This window comes from Phascolarctos cinereus, unplaced genomic scaffold, assembly GCF_003287225.1.
Source record: "Phascolarctos cinereus isolate Bilbo 61053 unplaced genomic scaffold, phaCin_HiC Scaffold_3;HRSCAF=262, whole genome shotgun sequence".
NCBI classification, from domain to species: domain Eukaryota; kingdom Metazoa; phylum Chordata; class Mammalia; order Diprotodontia; family Phascolarctidae; genus Phascolarctos; species Phascolarctos cinereus.
In genome coordinates this window covers 101,252,587-101,270,805 of record NW_027555736.1, presented here as the reverse complement: position 1 = coordinate 101,270,805, position 18,219 = coordinate 101,252,587, and the positions used below count along the sequence as shown (strand labels likewise).

The following is an 18,219-nucleotide window of genomic DNA, read 5'->3' as shown; positions in this document are numbered from 1 at the left end:
AGCATGTTTTTAGTTCCATGTTCCCCTCAAATTCCACAGGGTCTTCAGGCTCATCAAATATTTCATTATTTTCTTTTGTTTTCTTTGCTATATTTATTCATAGATGTTTGAACTCATTGGCTAGATCTGGAGGCTGTATTTCTTTCTGCTGTTAATAATTTCCCTGTTGATTTATCTGCTAATGTTCAAGGTCTTTTAGTTTTCTTCTTCCTGAGATCTTTGGTGATTTCAGTCTCTCCCCGCCCCTTATTTTCCCCTATTAATTGCTTTCTGAGTCTTTGATTTGCTGGTTTCTTTGAGGACTGAATCCCAAAGCATCTTAACCTTCTGTCACACTGTGCAATTCATGGTATACCAGCCAAGGTTTCTACCATAAGTGACTTTTGGGTGAACAGAACTGGCTCCATCTGGGTACTGAGTACTTTCCCTCGAGCTTAGTGGAGTGCCACATAGTGCATCCCTACCCCCCACCTTCAGCTTTGCCATATGCACACTGTGTGCTGTTAAGGTGTCCTGTCCTGCTCCCTCTGTTCCTCACTTCTCTAATAGAGAACTGCCAAACTCAGTGCTAGGAGGTTAATTTTTTAAATTTAGGTTTCTGAGGCTCAGTGAAGAGGTAGGGTAGGATGTGGTGCTGAGCATTATTTCCAGTTCAGACACACATCCTACCTCTTTCCCTGTTTCTGGCTCTCCCACAGAGAACTTTTGCAGCACAGAATGCTGTCTGCTGTGGTGCTGTCTGTGTGGTCCCAATAAGTTTCAGTAGTACTGCAGAGAGGTATGCTGGCTGGCTATTTGTCCTAGCGTGAGTAAACTTCTACAGCCTGCAACCAGGATTTCCATGGCACTGGAAAGAGTAAAGGAGACTGGGGTTTGGGTTTTAAATCTATTGTAAGACAACATGGGTTAGCTAATACAGCCTTGCTGCTGATAGTGTGAGGTGAGGTGAATGAATACTCAGTGGGCTCAGTGTAGATGTCAATTTATGGGTTTATTTTTCACTTTCTTTTGTATTCCAAATATGCTCAATCATGGAGACAGCTGAAACTTCTTTATCTTCAGCAGATAATTCCTGTTTTGGAGAGGTTTGAGAGGTTGAGGGAATCAGAAAATGTCTAGTTTTTCATCTTGTCTAATCACATGACCCAGAAGTTGCATCTCTTGTTAGACAGGTCATTGGGCAATGGGTTTTTATTAAGGGCTTTCTCTATCTTTCTTTAGGCCTTCAGTGACCCAAAGTTGGGTTTCAGAATAAAGCTGAGAATTCATGTCCTGGGTGGAAAAACAAGAGCCAGGTAAAATAAATAAACAAACAGTGTATTCCTCTGAGCATTCTATGCTATGACCTAGCTGTTTGAAACTCAATATAAGAATAAATAATTTCATAATTGGGAAGAAAAAGTTAGAAATAAATTGAAGAAAATATAAACTGTCAATTTTAAATGTGAATGTAATAACCAAATAAAATTAAAAAGAATAATTTGAAAAAGAAAATAAGAACCTACAATCTGTTGCTACAAGAAACATATTTAAAAAACAAAGATATACACAGAATAAAAATGAGAATATCAAGTGAATCCAAAAAAGCAGACTTTGTGAATGTGTTCAGTCATTTAAGTTGCCTCTGACTCTTTGTGACCTTATTTGGGGTTTTCTTGGCATAGATATTGGAGAGGTTTGCCATTTCCTTCTCCAGTTCATTTTACAGATGAGGAAACTGAGACAAACAGGGTGAAGTGACTTGCCCAAGGTCACACATCTAGTATGTGTCTGAGGTCAGATTTGAGCGCAGGTCTTCCTGACTCTGCGCCTGGTACCACCCAGATCCCATTGCAATCATGCTATCAGACAAATCAAAAACAAACTTTCAAAACATAAAAAAGGGATAAACGAGGAAACTGCATTATTCTGCAAGGAACCATAGACGACAAACCAATATCAATGTTGAATCTAGATCTTCCAGATGCCTAAGCATGAAAATTCATAAGGGATACATTAACTGAACAACAGAAACACATAGACAATAAGACAATAATAAAAGATTTCAATGTCCTTTTAGTTTTGGAAAAATTTAACAGAAAAATAGAGGAAAAAATATGGAATTGAACAAATTGGTAGGGAGACCAGAGTTAAGAAGGTGATATCTTCTAAAAGAGACTACTAAAGAATATATATATTTTTCATTCCACATAGAACTTTTAAAAAAATTATCCTTGTATTAGAGAACGGAGATATTACAAATAAAGGAAAAAGGTAGAAATAGTAAGTAAATACTTTATAGACTATAATACAATAAAAATAGTAATTACTTCTAGGACCTCAAACAAACGACAGAGACAGAAATGGAGACTTAAAAATGAAATCGACTGCCACCAGTCCCAGCTGCCACTGCGGTGACGGGAAAAGCAACCAACATGGCGGGCAGACTGGGCCGGTTCCTGAAGGAGACCTGGGCCAAGGAGCCGGTGTTGACCGTGTCCTTAGCCATTGGCACCTTGGCTCTGCTCATGTCTCCCTTAAGCCCCTACACCAAGTATGCAGGCATAGTCAACCGAGCTACCCCTTACAACTACCCTGTTCCTGTTCAAGATGACAGCAACATGCCTGACATCCCTAGCCATCCTCAGGATCCCCAGGGTCCTTGCCTCCAGTGGCTGAAGAATCTGTGAATCCCCCATCTGCTCCCCCCAAATAAACATCCTTGTCTTAAAAAAATAAAATTAAAAAAAAATAAAAATGAAATCCTAAATAATGAGTGAGTCAAAGAACAAAACATAAAAAGAACAAAATACCAAAATTTCTGGGAAAGTCATAGGGGGAGGTTAGAAATATATATACAAATATATATTAAGAAAATAGAAAAAAAGAGAGAATTAGTGAATTGACTATACACTTAAAAATTAGAAAGTCAACAAATAAAATGAGCACTGAAGGATTAAAAATATTATTGAAGAAATAGATAAAATGGAAACAAAAAACCCTAGAAATGAAGAATAAAACTGAAAAGTGGTTCTTTGAAGAAACTAATAACATTTATAAACTTTTAGCCAATCTAATTGGCAGGAGATCAGATAAACAAAATAGCAAATAAATAAAGTGAAATCACAACAAAGCCAGAAGAAATAAAAGAGAATATTGAGAACCTTCTTATTATACACACTTATATACTAACAAAACTGAGAACACAAAAGAAGTAGAAACATTTCCAAAACATATAATACCTAGACTAACAAAATACCAAATTGATATCTAAAATAATCAAATTTCAGAAAAGGAAGCAGAACTGGCTACAAAGGAACTACTTTAAAAAACCCTCCTGGCCCTGATGGAGTCACAAAAGAATTCTATCAAACTTTTAAAGGAAAATGTTAAACATACTGTGCAAATTATTCTCAAAAATTGACAAAGTGCCCTACCAAATTCTTTTTATGAAACAAATATAATCCTAGTACTTAAACCAGAGATGCATCAAATCACAAAAGTAGAACTTCAGACCAATATCATTAGTGAATATCTATTCAAATTTTTTAAATAAAATCCTGTCAAAGAAACAACTGTGATTTACCCAAGAAATCCTCCTTGATCACATTCAATTTGTATCAGGAATATGAGGATGGTTCACTAATAGGAAAACTATCAACATAATCAAATTAAAAACAAAAACATCTAAAACCACATTATCTCAAGACATGTGAGAAGCTTTTGACAAAATTTGATACTAATTTATGATAAAATCCCTACCAAGTATAGGCATAAAGGGACCTTTTTAAAAGTCATAAAAAATATCTATTTAAAATCAAAAGCAAGTATCATATGCAATAGAAATAGCACTAAAACTTTTCTGAATAGATACAAGATATTAAAAGGATGCCCACTCTCCCTATTTTAATTTGATATAGTCCTGGAAATGCTAGGAATAATAATAAGACAACAGGAAAAAAATTAAAGATATTGTTGTTCAGTCTTTGCAGTTGTGTCTGACTCTGTGACTCCATTTAGGGTTTTCTTGTCACAGATACTGGAGTGGTTCTCCAACTCATTTTACAGATGAGGAAAGTGAAACAAAACAGGGTTAAGTGACTTGCCCGGGATCATATAGCTAGTAACTAAATGTCTGCGGCCAGATTTGAATTCAGGAAGATGAGTCTTTCTGACTCCAGGCCCGGAACTTTATTCACTGCACCACTTAGCTGCCCAAGGTAAAGAGAAGGCTAAAAAAAAAAAACTATCCCTATTTACTGATGATATGATGGTTTGTTAGGAAAATCCTAGGGAATAAGCAAAGATACTAATTGAGACAATAGCTTCAGCAAAATTTCAGGCTTCAAAATAAACCCTCAAAAATCAATTGAATTTATACATAATAATTTTAAAAGCCAATAGGCAATAATAGAGAAATCTCATTCCAAATAACTATCAAATTCATAAAGTATCTGGGGAATCGATTAACCAAATCACACAAAAGACTTGAATAAATGCAATTACAAAATGCTCTTTTGAAAAATGAATACTTTAGATTGGAAGAATATTCAGTGCTCATGGCTGGGCCATGTCAATATAATAAAATTACAATATTATCAAAGTTAATTTGCACTTTCAATGTCATACTAATTAAATTAGCAAAGTGATACTTTACAGAATTTGATAAAGAATATCATAATTCACTTGGAAAAATAAAACATGGAAATTATCAAGGGAATGATAAAAAGAGGAAGGGGAAGAAGACATAATAGCCCCTCCAGACCTCAGACTATATTATAAAGTAGCAATCATCAGAACCATCTGGTATTGCTTAAAATGTAGAGGTAGATCAGTGATATGGCCTAGAGTCAGAAACAGAACTCAATAACTTAGTATTTGATGAACTAGAAAACATAGATAAGTTGAGAAAGAACTCTCTGGTAAAAACAGCTGGGAAAACTGGAAAGCAGTCTGGCAGATATTAGACTTAAACTGATACATTACACTGTATTCCAAAATACATTCTAAATCAATAGCTGTACAGGCAATTAGAAAAGAAATAGAGGCAATTACTGAAGATAAAATAAATAACTTTAATTACTTGAAATAGAAAAGCTTCTGGACAGACAAAATAATTGCACCTAGATTGAGAATGGAAGCAGTCAAATGAGGGGAAAAAAATCTGTGACAAATTTCTCTAATAAGGGTTTGGTATCTAAAATACATAAACAGCTAACAGCTATGTATGCATACACGCGTATGTATGCACGTTCCTCAATAAATAAGTTTTCAAAGGGAAAACAAACAACTCTTAAAGGATTTGTAAACTGTTAGCAAACACATGTGAGAAAGCTCCAAATGCTTAAAGGAGAAATGCAAATCAAACAACTCTGAGTTTTCACCTCACAACCTAAAACTTGGCAAAGATGACAAAGTATTGTAATAGTACTGGGGTGGGGAAGGTTGTGGAAAGTTAGTTATATTGGTGCATTGTTTGTGGAGGTGTGAATCTAAACAGCTATTTCGAAAGCAGTTTGGAATTATGCAAATAAAATTACTAAAATGTCTATATCCTTTGACCCAAAGATTTTTTTTACTGGATTTATACCCCAAGGAGGATATACACCCAAGTATTCATAACAACACTTGAGTTGGAATTGGAAACAAAGTAAATGCTCATTCATTAGATTATAGCTAAATAAATTATGGTACATTAATGTAGTGTAATTTAATGTGGTGTAAGAAATGATGAATATGATGAAGATATACGTGATATTCAAGATACAGGATATACAAGGAAAGATCCATATGAGCTGATGGAGTAAACAGATTCAAGAAAACAATATACACAATAATTACAACGATGTAAACAGAACCACACCCTCACAAAAAAATCAAAAGTGAATGTTGCAAAATTATAAAGAATAAGCATGATTCAAAAGAAGAGATATGAGAAGACCCTCCTACCCCTCTTTGCAGAGGTTGGAGATCCACAGGTGTTACATATTCCACAAACTTTCAGCTTTTTTTCAATATATTGATCAGTTATGCTGATTTCATCCTCTTTTTCATGTCTTAAAAACCATCTGTTATATTGGATGGCTCTTGGAGAGACAGAGAAGGAATGACACTGGGGAAAACTAATGATGTAAAGAAAAACTTCAACTAAAAACTCATCTAAAAAGTAAATTATTAGAGTATCAGAACTTTCATGCTGAGGTTAGGATCCTTATTCCATTTGGAAAATGCTAAAGGTAAAAATGTATAAAATTTGAAGACTGAAGTCCCACAATATTCTTAAATATTATTGCTCCTCCTTTGATATTGTGGTATAAAATTGTCTTTACAATTTGAATGCCTTAGTGTGGCATACTCTATCCAACTGAAGCTTATTTTTGCCTTGAAAACTTTCCTTAGTCTAGATAGTCTCTTTTTTGTTTCCTCTAAGAGGATTATTTTTTTTTCTTCAAACAATACATTGTCTCCTTTCTTCAGGAAACACCTTTTTTTGGATGATGCATTTAGTTTTTGTCATTTCCACTTCAGTGTGAACTATGAAGTCATCCTTTTCCTGTGAAAAGGAAATTTCCCAGCTGTTCATAAAATGTGGAAGCTGCTTGGAGAGAGAGCAAAAGCTCAGAAAGCTATGTTGCTTCTCCACTCTATGTTATCAAATTGTTTTTTCCGTAGAGCTGACCTTTTTCTTTTCTGTTCAGATGTGTGCCATCCAGCAGTCAGGGTAACAGTTTCCTGCTTGTTACTTTTTTTTACATGTACCTGAGAAAGAATGCTTTGATATTTATACTTTGACCAAAAAAATGGCATAAAATTCTTACCTTCCCTAAAGTTTTATTAAAAAGGAAAGACTAGGAATTGGCAAAGATGGAAAGTTTGGTATTGGTTTAACTAACTACCTTTTGAAGGTAAATCTAGTGTCTTCTTGGTTAAAAATACTTACCACTTCCTCTCTCACTTTAGACACACCCATTTAAACTCACCAACCATCATTTCCTTTGTTTTTTAACCTGTCTTGTTTCTGTAGTGTGCAAGTAGAGCTATTGTTTAGGCTGGGACTGGTTTATCTGAGTTCTATTGGGAATTTACATTCTATTTTAAGACAGACAACAAGTAGTTAGATGGTATTTACAAAGACATATTTTCATACAGAAGTGTGGACTAGGGTTTATCTTATTTCCGTTAAATTACAGTGGATGGAATGATTTATTTTCTGCTTTTACTTATCAAAATGGGGGAGTAGGAAGGGGGATTGTACCTGAGATGTCAAATATGCATCCAATATGGGCAAGTGGCTATTTTGTGCCCTTCATTCAACATTAAAAAAATTGTTGAGTTCCTTGTATGTCAGAATACCATGATGTGCTTAGGGTGGGAGAGATTCAGAGTTTTGAAAACATCCTCCCAGTTACCTAGGTTCCCAAATTTAATTTCATCCTCAGCTTCTCACTCTCGTCTCACATATCTAATTATTTACCAAATGTTGGCATTTCTATCTCCATGGTATCTCTGAAATAAGTCCCCTCCTCTCTGGTCACAGAATTACCACTTTAGTTTAGTCCCTTATCAACTGAACAAAGACTATTGCAATAACCTTCCATTTCTTCATCCTATCCCAACCTTGGTACAACCACCAAAGTAATTTCTTAAAATTCGGATTTTTTTATAACACACCCTACTCAACAAACTTCAGTAGTTCCCTGTTACCTCTGGGATCAACTATAAATTCTTCTGTTTGGCATTCAAAGCTTTTTATGACCTAGCCCCTTCTTATATTTCCAGTCTTCTCACATATTAGTCCTTGCTCTGTGGATCCAGCCATATTGGTCTACTTGCTTACTATTTTATACTGTTTGAATTCTGGGCCCATCCCTATGCCTTTGCGCTGACTGTTCTGCATGGCTGAGCACAACCTTCTCACCTCTGCCTCTTAGAGTCCTGGCTTCCTTAAAGGCTTAGCTCAAGTGCTGCCTTTTATATGAAGCTTCTCCCGATGCTCCTGGATATTGCCATCCTCCCTTCCATGACCAAATTGCATTCATTTTGTATATATTATGGATGTAAGTATATGCTTACACATGCTGTCTTCCTCATTAGGATCCAAGCTCCTTGAGGACAAAGACTGTTTTACTTTGTCTCTGTATCCCAGAATTTAGCCTAGAGCTTGGTGTAACATAGAAAACATTTTATGAATGCTTATTAATTGATTAATCCCTGCTCCTGTTGGAGCTACAGTAGTAACAAGAACCAAATACAGTTCTTGATAACCACAATCATAATATATAGTCTTATGTGATAAGTGCATTAGAAACATGTGGTGTAAAGTATGAGTGAGAAGGTTATTACAGCTATGCAATTAGGGAAAGGTTCCTGAAGGAGTTAGCATTTACGTTGGACATTAGAGGAGAGGAGAGGTATTCAGTACACAAAGACAGAGAGAAAGGAATTTCAATCATAACAACATGAGCAAAGGTATGAAGTCAGGAAAACTCAAGGCATGATGAGGGAAACAGTCTGGTTTGGAGCATAGTATATAGAAGCAAACATTATGAGAGAAACTGAAGAGAATTAGGTGGTGCCCAACTGTTGGACTTAAGAGAGACAAAAAAATCAGAATTTTACTGATTTTTTTACTGGTTAGTAGGGAACCACTGGAGATTTTTTAGCAGAAGACCAATTGGACCATATCTATGCTTAAAGAAGATTAGTCTGGCAGCAACATAAAGATGGATTGGAGGGGATAAAGTGAAGGCAGTAAGACTTGAAGGAAAAGCCTCAAATAGAGTTGGGGCAACAGTAATAGAGGCAATAGGAGGCAGTAATAGAGGCAACAGATATGGCAGGAGAATCCACAGAACTTAGTAATTGATTTGGAAAGTAATGGAAGAAAGCATCAGAAATAACATCAAATTTTCATAGCAAGTTCAGAAGTCAAGACAGATTTAGAGAGATGTACTGACTAGTTCAAGATACCTTCTGAATTGCCTACAAGATGGTGAAGAAATTTGTGCTAGGGTGTGAAGATTTCAAAATGTCTTTTAAAAAAAGAAACACAGGGCTACTTTGGTGATATTTTGATGCTATGGAAACAAACTCCAGGAGTTGAATATTAAAGATCATTTATACTATGTGCCAAAAACTGGTTTTGTCATTGTTGGTACAAACTTGTTCTTCTAGAGGAATGCAGTCAATATATCAGTTGTACCCTATTGTTTCTTCTTAACCAGAAGTTTAATCTATAATTACTCTCTCAAAATTCTTCCCATTATGCTGACAATTTTGGTGGAGGTGAATTTTTGTGTTGTAAAAACTATAAAAAATAGGGAATATGTGTATTAGAGTGGAATGGGAGTGGGTGGGAGAGAAAGAAATTGGGTTGTGAATCACTTTATTAGATTACTACTTCCTGTTCAGCTAAGGGGATGACTCTGTAACTTTGTGAAATCAGCTTGACTGGTCCCAGCTGTATCCTGTGCTATGCTTGGTAATGATTTACTTTCCCACAGATCCACTTGGTTGCCTTTCTACTTTCCTATATTGAACACTACCACAATATTTAGTAAAGCAGTCTGTGGCAAAGGACTGGATGTTTTCCCAGATATTAATGTGAACAGTAGTTAAATGTAGGGTTGCAGGCAGAGAGAATTATATATGGGGTGTACACTTTTCAAAAACTGAATGACACAGTGAACCTATTTTCTTTACAAAGGGAGGGAGAGGACTGGAAAAAGTGTTTAGAGATTTTATTTAACATTATATTATAATTAAAGTCTTCCAGTGATGAGAGTCAGTGTGCTAGAATAGAAAGTGTTGGACTTGGAGTAAGAAAAGCCTCCATTCATCCTCCCTGACACTGGTGGTTAATACATGGGGCAAGTCACTTGATGTCTCTCAGCCTCAATTTCCTGACTAGGTTGTGAGGCTGAAATGCAATGATGCCTACTTTTGCTACTACAGAAATTAAGATATAACTTAAAGATTACACATGTAAAACTTCAAAGTGGTGTATAAATGCTAAGTAACTAAGCTGAGGCTTGGTACTAACTGTCTTTATTATTGGGAATGTGGTTCGGTCTATAGTTACATAGCTAACTCTCTCTTTTCCAGTCAAAATCCCTTTAATTCAGTCTTAGGATGCCTTAGCTCAGCTTTCTTCCCCTGCTTCTGTTTTTGACTCCTTCATAATCATCTGTGTCAACTCTACTCCTCACATTTCCTTATCTTACTCTTTCGTCTTTTTCTATCTTACCCTATAGAACCATGTTTCATTGTTAAATTCCTCACATCAATGAACCCTCCCTTGATGAAACCTACCTTCTTCCTCTTGGCAGAAACATGGAAGACTACGGGGGTCAGAATGCTGTCTATATTGTCAGACATGATCACTGTATCTGGTATTCTTACATAATTATTCATCAAGAATACCAGATATAGTAGGTAGGTTTCATCATCTTTTTTCCAGAACTAACAGTGCTACTTAAAATTACTTTTTCATTTTGTTGTTTTTTCTTTATATTATTGTATATGTTGCTTCTCTACTTATTCCATTCTACACCAGTTCATACAAGTCTTTCTGTGTGTGTGTGTGTGTGTGTGTGTGTGTGTGTGTGTGTGTGTGTGTGTGTGTGTATGGGGGGTTAATTTCCCCCAATAGAATGTAACCACCTTGAGTCAAAGGGAATGTTTCATTTTTGTCTTTGCATCCCAAGCACCTGACATAATTCCTGGTACAAAGTGCTGACATGTTTGTTTATTCATTGATTGACTAGCTGCCCTTAAGATTAAATATCTTCTTTTCATTCTCCTTCCCTCATCATTTTACAGCTAAATCATTTTTTCAGTACTCATCCTTCTTGAACTTCTTTGACATTTTTGACCATTTTTCAGGATGCTTATTGGGTTTTTAGGACACTGTGCTCATTCTCTCTGCACCTCTCGATCTGATGAATCTTCAAATTCATCTCCTCCCTTCGTGTGTGGGTATATCCCAGGACTCTGTTCTGCCCCCCCCTTTTTTTCTTTCTCTCTCAACATTCTCTCTTTATGATCTCAAAACCTCTCATAAATTCAGCTGTCATCTCTCAGCTCCAATTCCACGTCTCTAACTGCCTGTTGGACATTTCTACCTGGATGACCACTGACATCTCAAATGTCTAAATGTCTAAAACAAAATGCATTATAATTCCTTCTAAACCCACCCTTTTTCCTAGCTTTCTTATTTCTGTCAAGGACAGCACCATTCTTCTAGTTTTCCAAGTTCACAACCTAGTAATCATTCTCCAACTTTCCGTTCTCCTCAACCTTCCATATCCAGTCAGATGCTGAGTCTTATCAAGTCTGTTTCCACATCTTTTGCATCCATCCCTTTGTCTGTCTTCAAATAACTACCTCTGGGCTAGACTATTAAAATAGTCTCCTAATTGGTCACCTGGCTTACAGTTACTCCCCTCCATCCATCATTCACATAGCTGCCAATTTGATATTCCAAAAGCAGAAGTCCATTAGTTCTCTGTTTCATACAGTTTTGTGGATCCCAGTTGCTTCTAGGATAATAGACAGACTACTCTTAATAAAAGCCCTTCACAATTTAGCTTCTAACTTATCTTACCAGTTTGATTGCATATTGCTTCCCTTCAGAAGTTCTAGCAACACTAGCTGATAGTGGAGGATATGCTCACATTTGTAGAGATAAAGATGGCCTGGTGAATAATTTTTCCTTTATTGCTGTAGAGTGCTTATTTGCTAAGTCTAAATAAGAATACTGTTAGGAACCAAATTTTGTTATTTTCAGGAACCATAATCTCTAAAGATTATTTTGGGGAAGGGTAAAGTCAGGTGTGTAGCATGTCGCACTGTGTTAGAGGCAGGGAGGTGGCACAGTAGGTAGAGCACTGGGCTTGGAGTCAGGAAGACCTGAGTTCAAATCCACCCTCAGACACTACCTGTGTGCCCCTGGGCAAATCACTTTACCTCTGTCTTCCTCAGTTTCTTCAACTGCACAATGGAGATAATAATAGCACCTACCTCACTGGGTTGTTGGGAGGATCAAATTAGATAATCCTTGTAAAGTGCCAGGCACTGTGCTAAAGGCTATGTAAATATAATCTCATTTGATCCTCAAAACAAGCAAATGTTATTGTGCATCATACATAGTAGGCACATAAGAATAATAATATCTAACATTTATGTAACAGTTACTATATGCCAGGTACAGTGCTAGGCACTTTATAAATATGATCTAATTTGATCCTTATAACAACCCTGAAAAGTAGGTGCTGTTATCCCCATTTTACAGATGAGGAGACTGAGGTTGAGTGATTTGCCTCAGACCACACAGCTAGTAAATGTCTGAGGTCATATTTGAATTCAAGTCTTCCTGACTCCAGGCTCAGTGCTTTATCCACTGTGCTACCTAGCTGCACCTAATAAATGTTTATTCCCTTCCCCTTCTCTTCCCTATTCCCTTTGTATTTCACAAATGGTGTCCTCTCAGTACAGTGCAATAGTCAAATGAGAAATAGAAATCTGTAGAAGGGAGAAGTGAACTCAGTGGCAAAGAAACTTAGAGTTAACAAATTGATCACTGAAGAATTATGAATTAATTTTTCTTTTTTGCCAACTCGGGTTATTGGACTTTGATAGGATAATTACCGATTTAGGTTCCATCATGATATGAATAATTTTTTTAAAAAATCATATAATAATGCCAATTTATATTTGTATACAATTAAAACAATAGTTTGGAAGGAATTAGAGATTTTGGGGTTTTTAAAATATTTTTATCATTAAGTGTTTCCCAATTTCATGTAAAAAAGTTTAACATTTATTTTTTTTTAATTTTGGAGGCACTCGGGGTTAAGTGACTTGTCCAGGGTCACACAGCTAGCTAGTAAGTGTCTGAGGCCAAATTTGAACTCAGGTCGTCCTGACTCCAGGGCTAGTGCTTAATATTCATTTTTTAAATTGAGTTACAAATTCTCTCCTTTCCTCCTTCCCCTTTCTTCCCCTTCCTTGAGAAGGCAAGCAGTTTGATATTTATTATACATATGAAGTCATGCAAAACATATTTCCTTATTAGCTATGTTGCAAAAGAAAACAAAAACAAAATAAAACAAGAAAAATAAAGTGAATAAAGGTATGCTTCAATATGCACTCAGAGTTCATCAGTTCTTTCTCTGGAGGTGGACAGCATTTTTCATCATGGGTCCTTTGGAATTGTCTTGATTGGAGTAGCTGAATCTTTCGCAGTTAAGCATTGTTACGATATTAGTTATTGTGTATAATGTTGTCCTGGTTCTGCTCACTTCACTTTGCATGACTTCATATAAGTCTAAGTTCTTCTTGGAACCATCCCATTGTCATTTCTTATAGTACAGTAATATTCCATTATAAATCATAAACCACAACTTATTCAACCATTTCTCAATTAATGTGCATCCCCTCAATTTCCAATTCTTAACCACTACAAAAAGAACTGCTTTAAATATTTTTCTACAGATAGGTCCTTTTTCCTTTTCTTTGATGTCTTTGGAATATAGATTTAGTAGTGATATTGCTGGGTCAAAGGGTATGCACAGTTTTATAGCACTTTGGGTATAGTTCCCAATTTTTCTTCAGAATATTTTAACTAGTTCACAACTCCATCAGCAGAGCATTAGTATTCCTATTTTTCCACATCCCCTTCAACATTTGTCATTTTCTTTATTTGTCGTAATAGCCAGTCTGATAGGTGTGAAGCGGTTATCTCAGAGCTGTTTTAATTTGCTTTTCTCCAATCAGTAGTGATTTAGAGCATTTTTTCATGTGATTATTGATAGCTTTGATTTCTTCTTCTGAACACTGGCTGTTCAAATCCTTTGTTTGTATCCTATGTATCATTTGGGAAATGGCTCTTATTTTTATAAATCTAACTCAGTTTCATATGTATTTGAGAAATGAAACATTTTTCAGAGAAACTTGCTGTAAAATTTTTCTCAGTTTCCTGTTTTCTTTCTAGTTTTGGCTGCATTATTTTTGTGTAAAAGCTTTTAAATTCCATGTAATCCAAATTATCCCATTTTACTTCCTGTGATCCTCTTTAACACTTATTTGGTAATAAATTCTTCCCTAATCCATACCTTTTCCTGTGCTCCCTTAATTTACTTATGATATCACCTTTTATGTCTAAATCATTTATCCAGTTTAACCTTATCTTGGCATACAGTGTCAAATGTTGGTCTTTGCCTAGTTTCTGCCAAACTGCTTTCCAAACAATTTTCCCAGAATTTTTTTTTTCAAATGGTAAATTCTTATCCCAAAAACTTGGATCTTTGGGTTTATGAAACACTAGCTTACTGTGGTTTTTTACTACTGTGTATTGTGCACCTAATCTATTCTACTGATCGATCCACCACTCTACTTTTTAGCCACTGCCAGATTGTTTTGATGATTACCACTTTCTAATATAGTTTGAAATCTGGTACTTCCTTCACTGGTATTTCTGGCCACCTTCCTTCCCATTTTTTTTATTGATTCCCTTGACATTCTTGACCTTCTGTTCTTCCAGACGAATTTTCTTGCTATTTTTTTCTAGCTCTATAAAATGATTCTTTGATAGTTTGATTGGTATGTCACTAAATAGATAAATTAACTTATGTAGAATTGTCATTTTTATTATATTGGCTTAGTCCCAAACAATAGTTTTCAAAGTACTTTCACATAGAATATTTTATTTGATCCTTCCAATTTGTGAGGTGAGCAGGATAAAAGATAGTAGAATGTCATTCTCATTTTACAAATGAGGAGGCTGAGGTTCAGGTAAACTAACTTGGCCAAGATCAAATTTCAAGGAAATGGAAGAGCAAATTAAAAAACAGAATTTTCAGATTCTGTTTTTGAGAGGCACTTTGGTACAGTGGGAAGAGTGTTGGACTTGGAGTCAGAAGATACCTGACAGGTGAGGAGGGTTTAAATCCTACCTTAAGTATGTATTAGCTGTAGTATGATGGCACACCACTTGACTTCTCAATTTCTTCATTTGTAAGATGAGTAATGGTACTTATGCTGCCTACTTTATAGGGTCATAATGAGGGACTAATGAGATAATTTATGAAAGAATTTTTAAAATCTTAATAGCACTATAGACATGTTAGCTATTATTAAGAATGCAAATATACACTTTACAATATTTAATTTGGAGTGTGAAATGTCAAAATAGAAATTATCATTTGCTAATTTTACTGCATTGAGATCAAGACTATGAATGTCTTTTTTAAAAAATTTTATGTGTATGGGCACTTTTCATAGTGAAAAAAAATGCAAAAAGCAAATTTCTGTTCCCACTGCCTGGGGAGCAGTGATGGATGGGATTCTCTCTTCTCCTTTGCCTTTCCTTTTCCCTTTCCCCCTTTGCTCTTCAAAAACATATCATGAAAATAGCTTTCTGCCAGCAGATAAGTTTCCGTATCACATTTACTGTCAAATTCCTGGGCTATGAGATAAAACAGTAGTAGGGCAAAAGGGGGATAACTTGAATATAAAGTCTCTGATTACAGTAAGGACCAGAACAACTTGTCATCTATTCTGTTAAGGCACAATTTTGCAAGAAGGAGATGTGCTGGCTGGAATAGGAAATTTGGAGATCTTAACCCAGCAGAGAGGGACAACTGAATTTCCAAACAAACAAACAAAAAAGACAAAGCCAATCTTGGCCATTTGTTTTCATGTTAGTGATTCCATGTTGTTTGCTTTTTTACTTTAATTTTAGAAAAAAAATTTATAATTACAAATGACTTAAACTAGAATTTAGTTTTGTAAACATGTTTAAAATTTTTTTATACTAGATAAATCTTTACATTGTTCATTTTCTACTAGAGGAGAATCATGGAGGGGTGAAATAGTTCAATTCAGACAGATGGAACATTTTTTAACACTGCTGATAAAACTCTTGAGTGACTAGTTGGGACTGGGAAAGTAGAAGATTCATACATAGTATTTTGTTAATGTAAATATGTTTTGCATAGACTAAATGATGTGTTAATCTACTGATTTGAAAACTACTTAACTGATGATAATATTGCATTGGTATAGTTAAAGTTACAGCAGTATTAGGATTTATTTTAGCTTTTTCAAGAAATAAACAGTTTAACATATAACATTTAAGTATTGATGGTGCTTTTCATTCAGTAATTCCCATTACATAACTTGCTTGATTTTAGAAGAAACATTAACCATTTTGTTTAGATGCTAATGTCTTCACAAAGTCAAAACTGGTTCATAGGACAAAGTGGTATTTATATGTATGAACACTTGCTACAGAAGGATGAGGGCTGCTACCCAATGACTATCTCCATGTCCCCTGCCCTTAATTTTTGCAGAGAAATAATCCATTATTATGATGTCAGCCTAATCAATACTGTCCAGGTTGGGGGGGGATGACAGGACAAGTTCTCTTAAGTATTCAGCTCTTTATATTTGTTTATGATTCTGTATGAGTGTCTTTTAGAAACAGCTATTTGAGTATTTGAGAAGTGCCTTGATCATAATGGTAAAGGGTCATGCTAGATATCTATATGTTGACTTTACTAGGAGATCCCTGCATAATGTGCTGCACTTAGTAGGTACCTAAATGCTTGTTTGAATCCAATTGATAACTATTTGCATCTTATATGTATTTGTTGAGTTGCTGCAACAAATCAGCATTAAGTTAAAGGATCGGGCTATTAAAATCACAGCTTTTTTTGTGCTTTTCTCTTGTTTAGTGTGTTATAAGCTTCCAAATTACTATTAATAAGCTAAGTATTCTTAGTTAGCTTAATTGCTAGTAAGCTCCCTATTTTTCCAAATACATCTTGACCTTGGGTAGTAGCAAAAACAAACTTTGGGGGGGGGGGTGAGACAATTAGGTAAGTGACTTGCCCAGGGTCACACAACTAGTAAATGTGAAGTGTCTGGTCTGAGATCAGATTTGAACTCAGGTCCTCCTAATTCCAGGGCCAGTGCTGTATCCACTGTGCCACCTAGCTGCCCCTAAAACATACATTTCTTAAACGTATATGTCATCTGTTCCAAAAGATGGTCCCTGAAGTTCTGTTATAAATTCAGGAGGAGCTAGCTCAGTTCACTTACTAAATTGGCTTGTGAAAAAAAAATGGATTGCATCTCATTTCAAGGGGGCAATAATGGGTAGGAAAGAAGGGAGTGGGGTACAGTAGAAAAATTAACTGTTGACCCTAAATGTGAGAAAACAATTAAGTGTAGGAACTGGCTCTGGTGACAAGCCTTCCAAACTTGTCTTCTCTAACCACTAGTTATATTATTATGAAAAGCTAAAACAGCAAATGTGTCTTACCTCAATGTGTCTTACCTCATATTCTCCCATCTCAATTTTTTATTAAAGTCAAAAGCAACTCCAAATGTTGTGTTGGTTTTGTTAGTACTATATCATTTATGTTGGGTCAGTAGAAGAAGAGGGGAGATATACATGTATACATACATATATACCTCTGTGTGTGTGTGTGTGTGTGTGTGTGTGTATGTATATATATATATATATATGTATATATATGTATACACACACGTATTTCTTTCCATATATAAGTGTTGAAGAACTGTCTTGGTGTTTGCGAATGGTATATGTGGTACTGGCTGTATACTGAAATACCAAGCCTTTTGTATGTCTTAGGATAAGTTTAATAACCCAACCACTGAGGATTACTTTAGCTATTTAAGCTTTTTTAACCTTCACCTAGAATGTAAAAAAATCTTAAATATTATCTTCCTTATCACCTAGCAACCACGCCTACTCCCCCCCCAAAAAAAAATTCCCCAGTGGCTAATGGGTTTTTTTGATTATTGAACAGAAAATTGGATCACTGCTAAGTGACAGGGACTATATTTTATTCATCTTTTGATGTCCTGATTGTGTAGTATTCTCTGTCCATGGTAGGTGCCTTGTCAATGCCAAATTTGTTCAATTGACAAGCACTATAGCTTTGCATTTTCATAGAATTTATGGTGTCTCACCTCCAAGTTCTTATTTCTCTATATAAAACAAGAGTAGATAACAAAAGTGACTTTTCATTTTTTGTAGACGTTTATATGCTTTTATATATACGTGTGTGTGTGTATACGTATATGTATGTGTGTGTATATATATATGCGCTCAGTATTTTGCAGAAGTATATTTTAATAGGATAATAGGTATACTTTGTGTTGTACTTAACTTTCTATGTATATCCTTCGCAGTAGAATGCGAGCACCTTG

At 35.4% G+C, this 18,219-nt stretch overlaps 1 protein-coding gene and 1 pseudogene across 7 annotated transcripts in view; both read left to right on the top strand.

The window, feature by feature from the left end:
• Positions 1-18,219, top strand: part of ADD3 (adducin 3) — a 167,135-nt gene that overhangs the window by 60,920 nt on the left and 87,996 nt on the right. The window contains exon 1 of one of the 6 annotated variants that reach the window (XM_020987989.1): positions 1,222-1,295. The exons of the other annotated variants lie outside the window; for them this stretch is intronic. The gene's annotated coding sequence lies outside the window, so the exon portion shown is untranslated. Of the gene's footprint in view, positions 1-1,221; positions 1,296-18,219 lie in introns of those variants that run through there. 6 annotated transcript variants of the gene reach the window in all.
• On the top strand, positions 1,220-6,269 carry LOC110209490 (NADH dehydrogenase [ubiquinone] 1 alpha subcomplex subunit 3 pseudogene; annotated as a pseudogene). The gene is made up of 2 exons (XR_013485272.1): positions 1,220-1,295; positions 2,316-6,269. The product of XR_013485272.1 is annotated as an NADH dehydrogenase [ubiquinone] 1 alpha subcomplex subunit 3 pseudogene (transcript).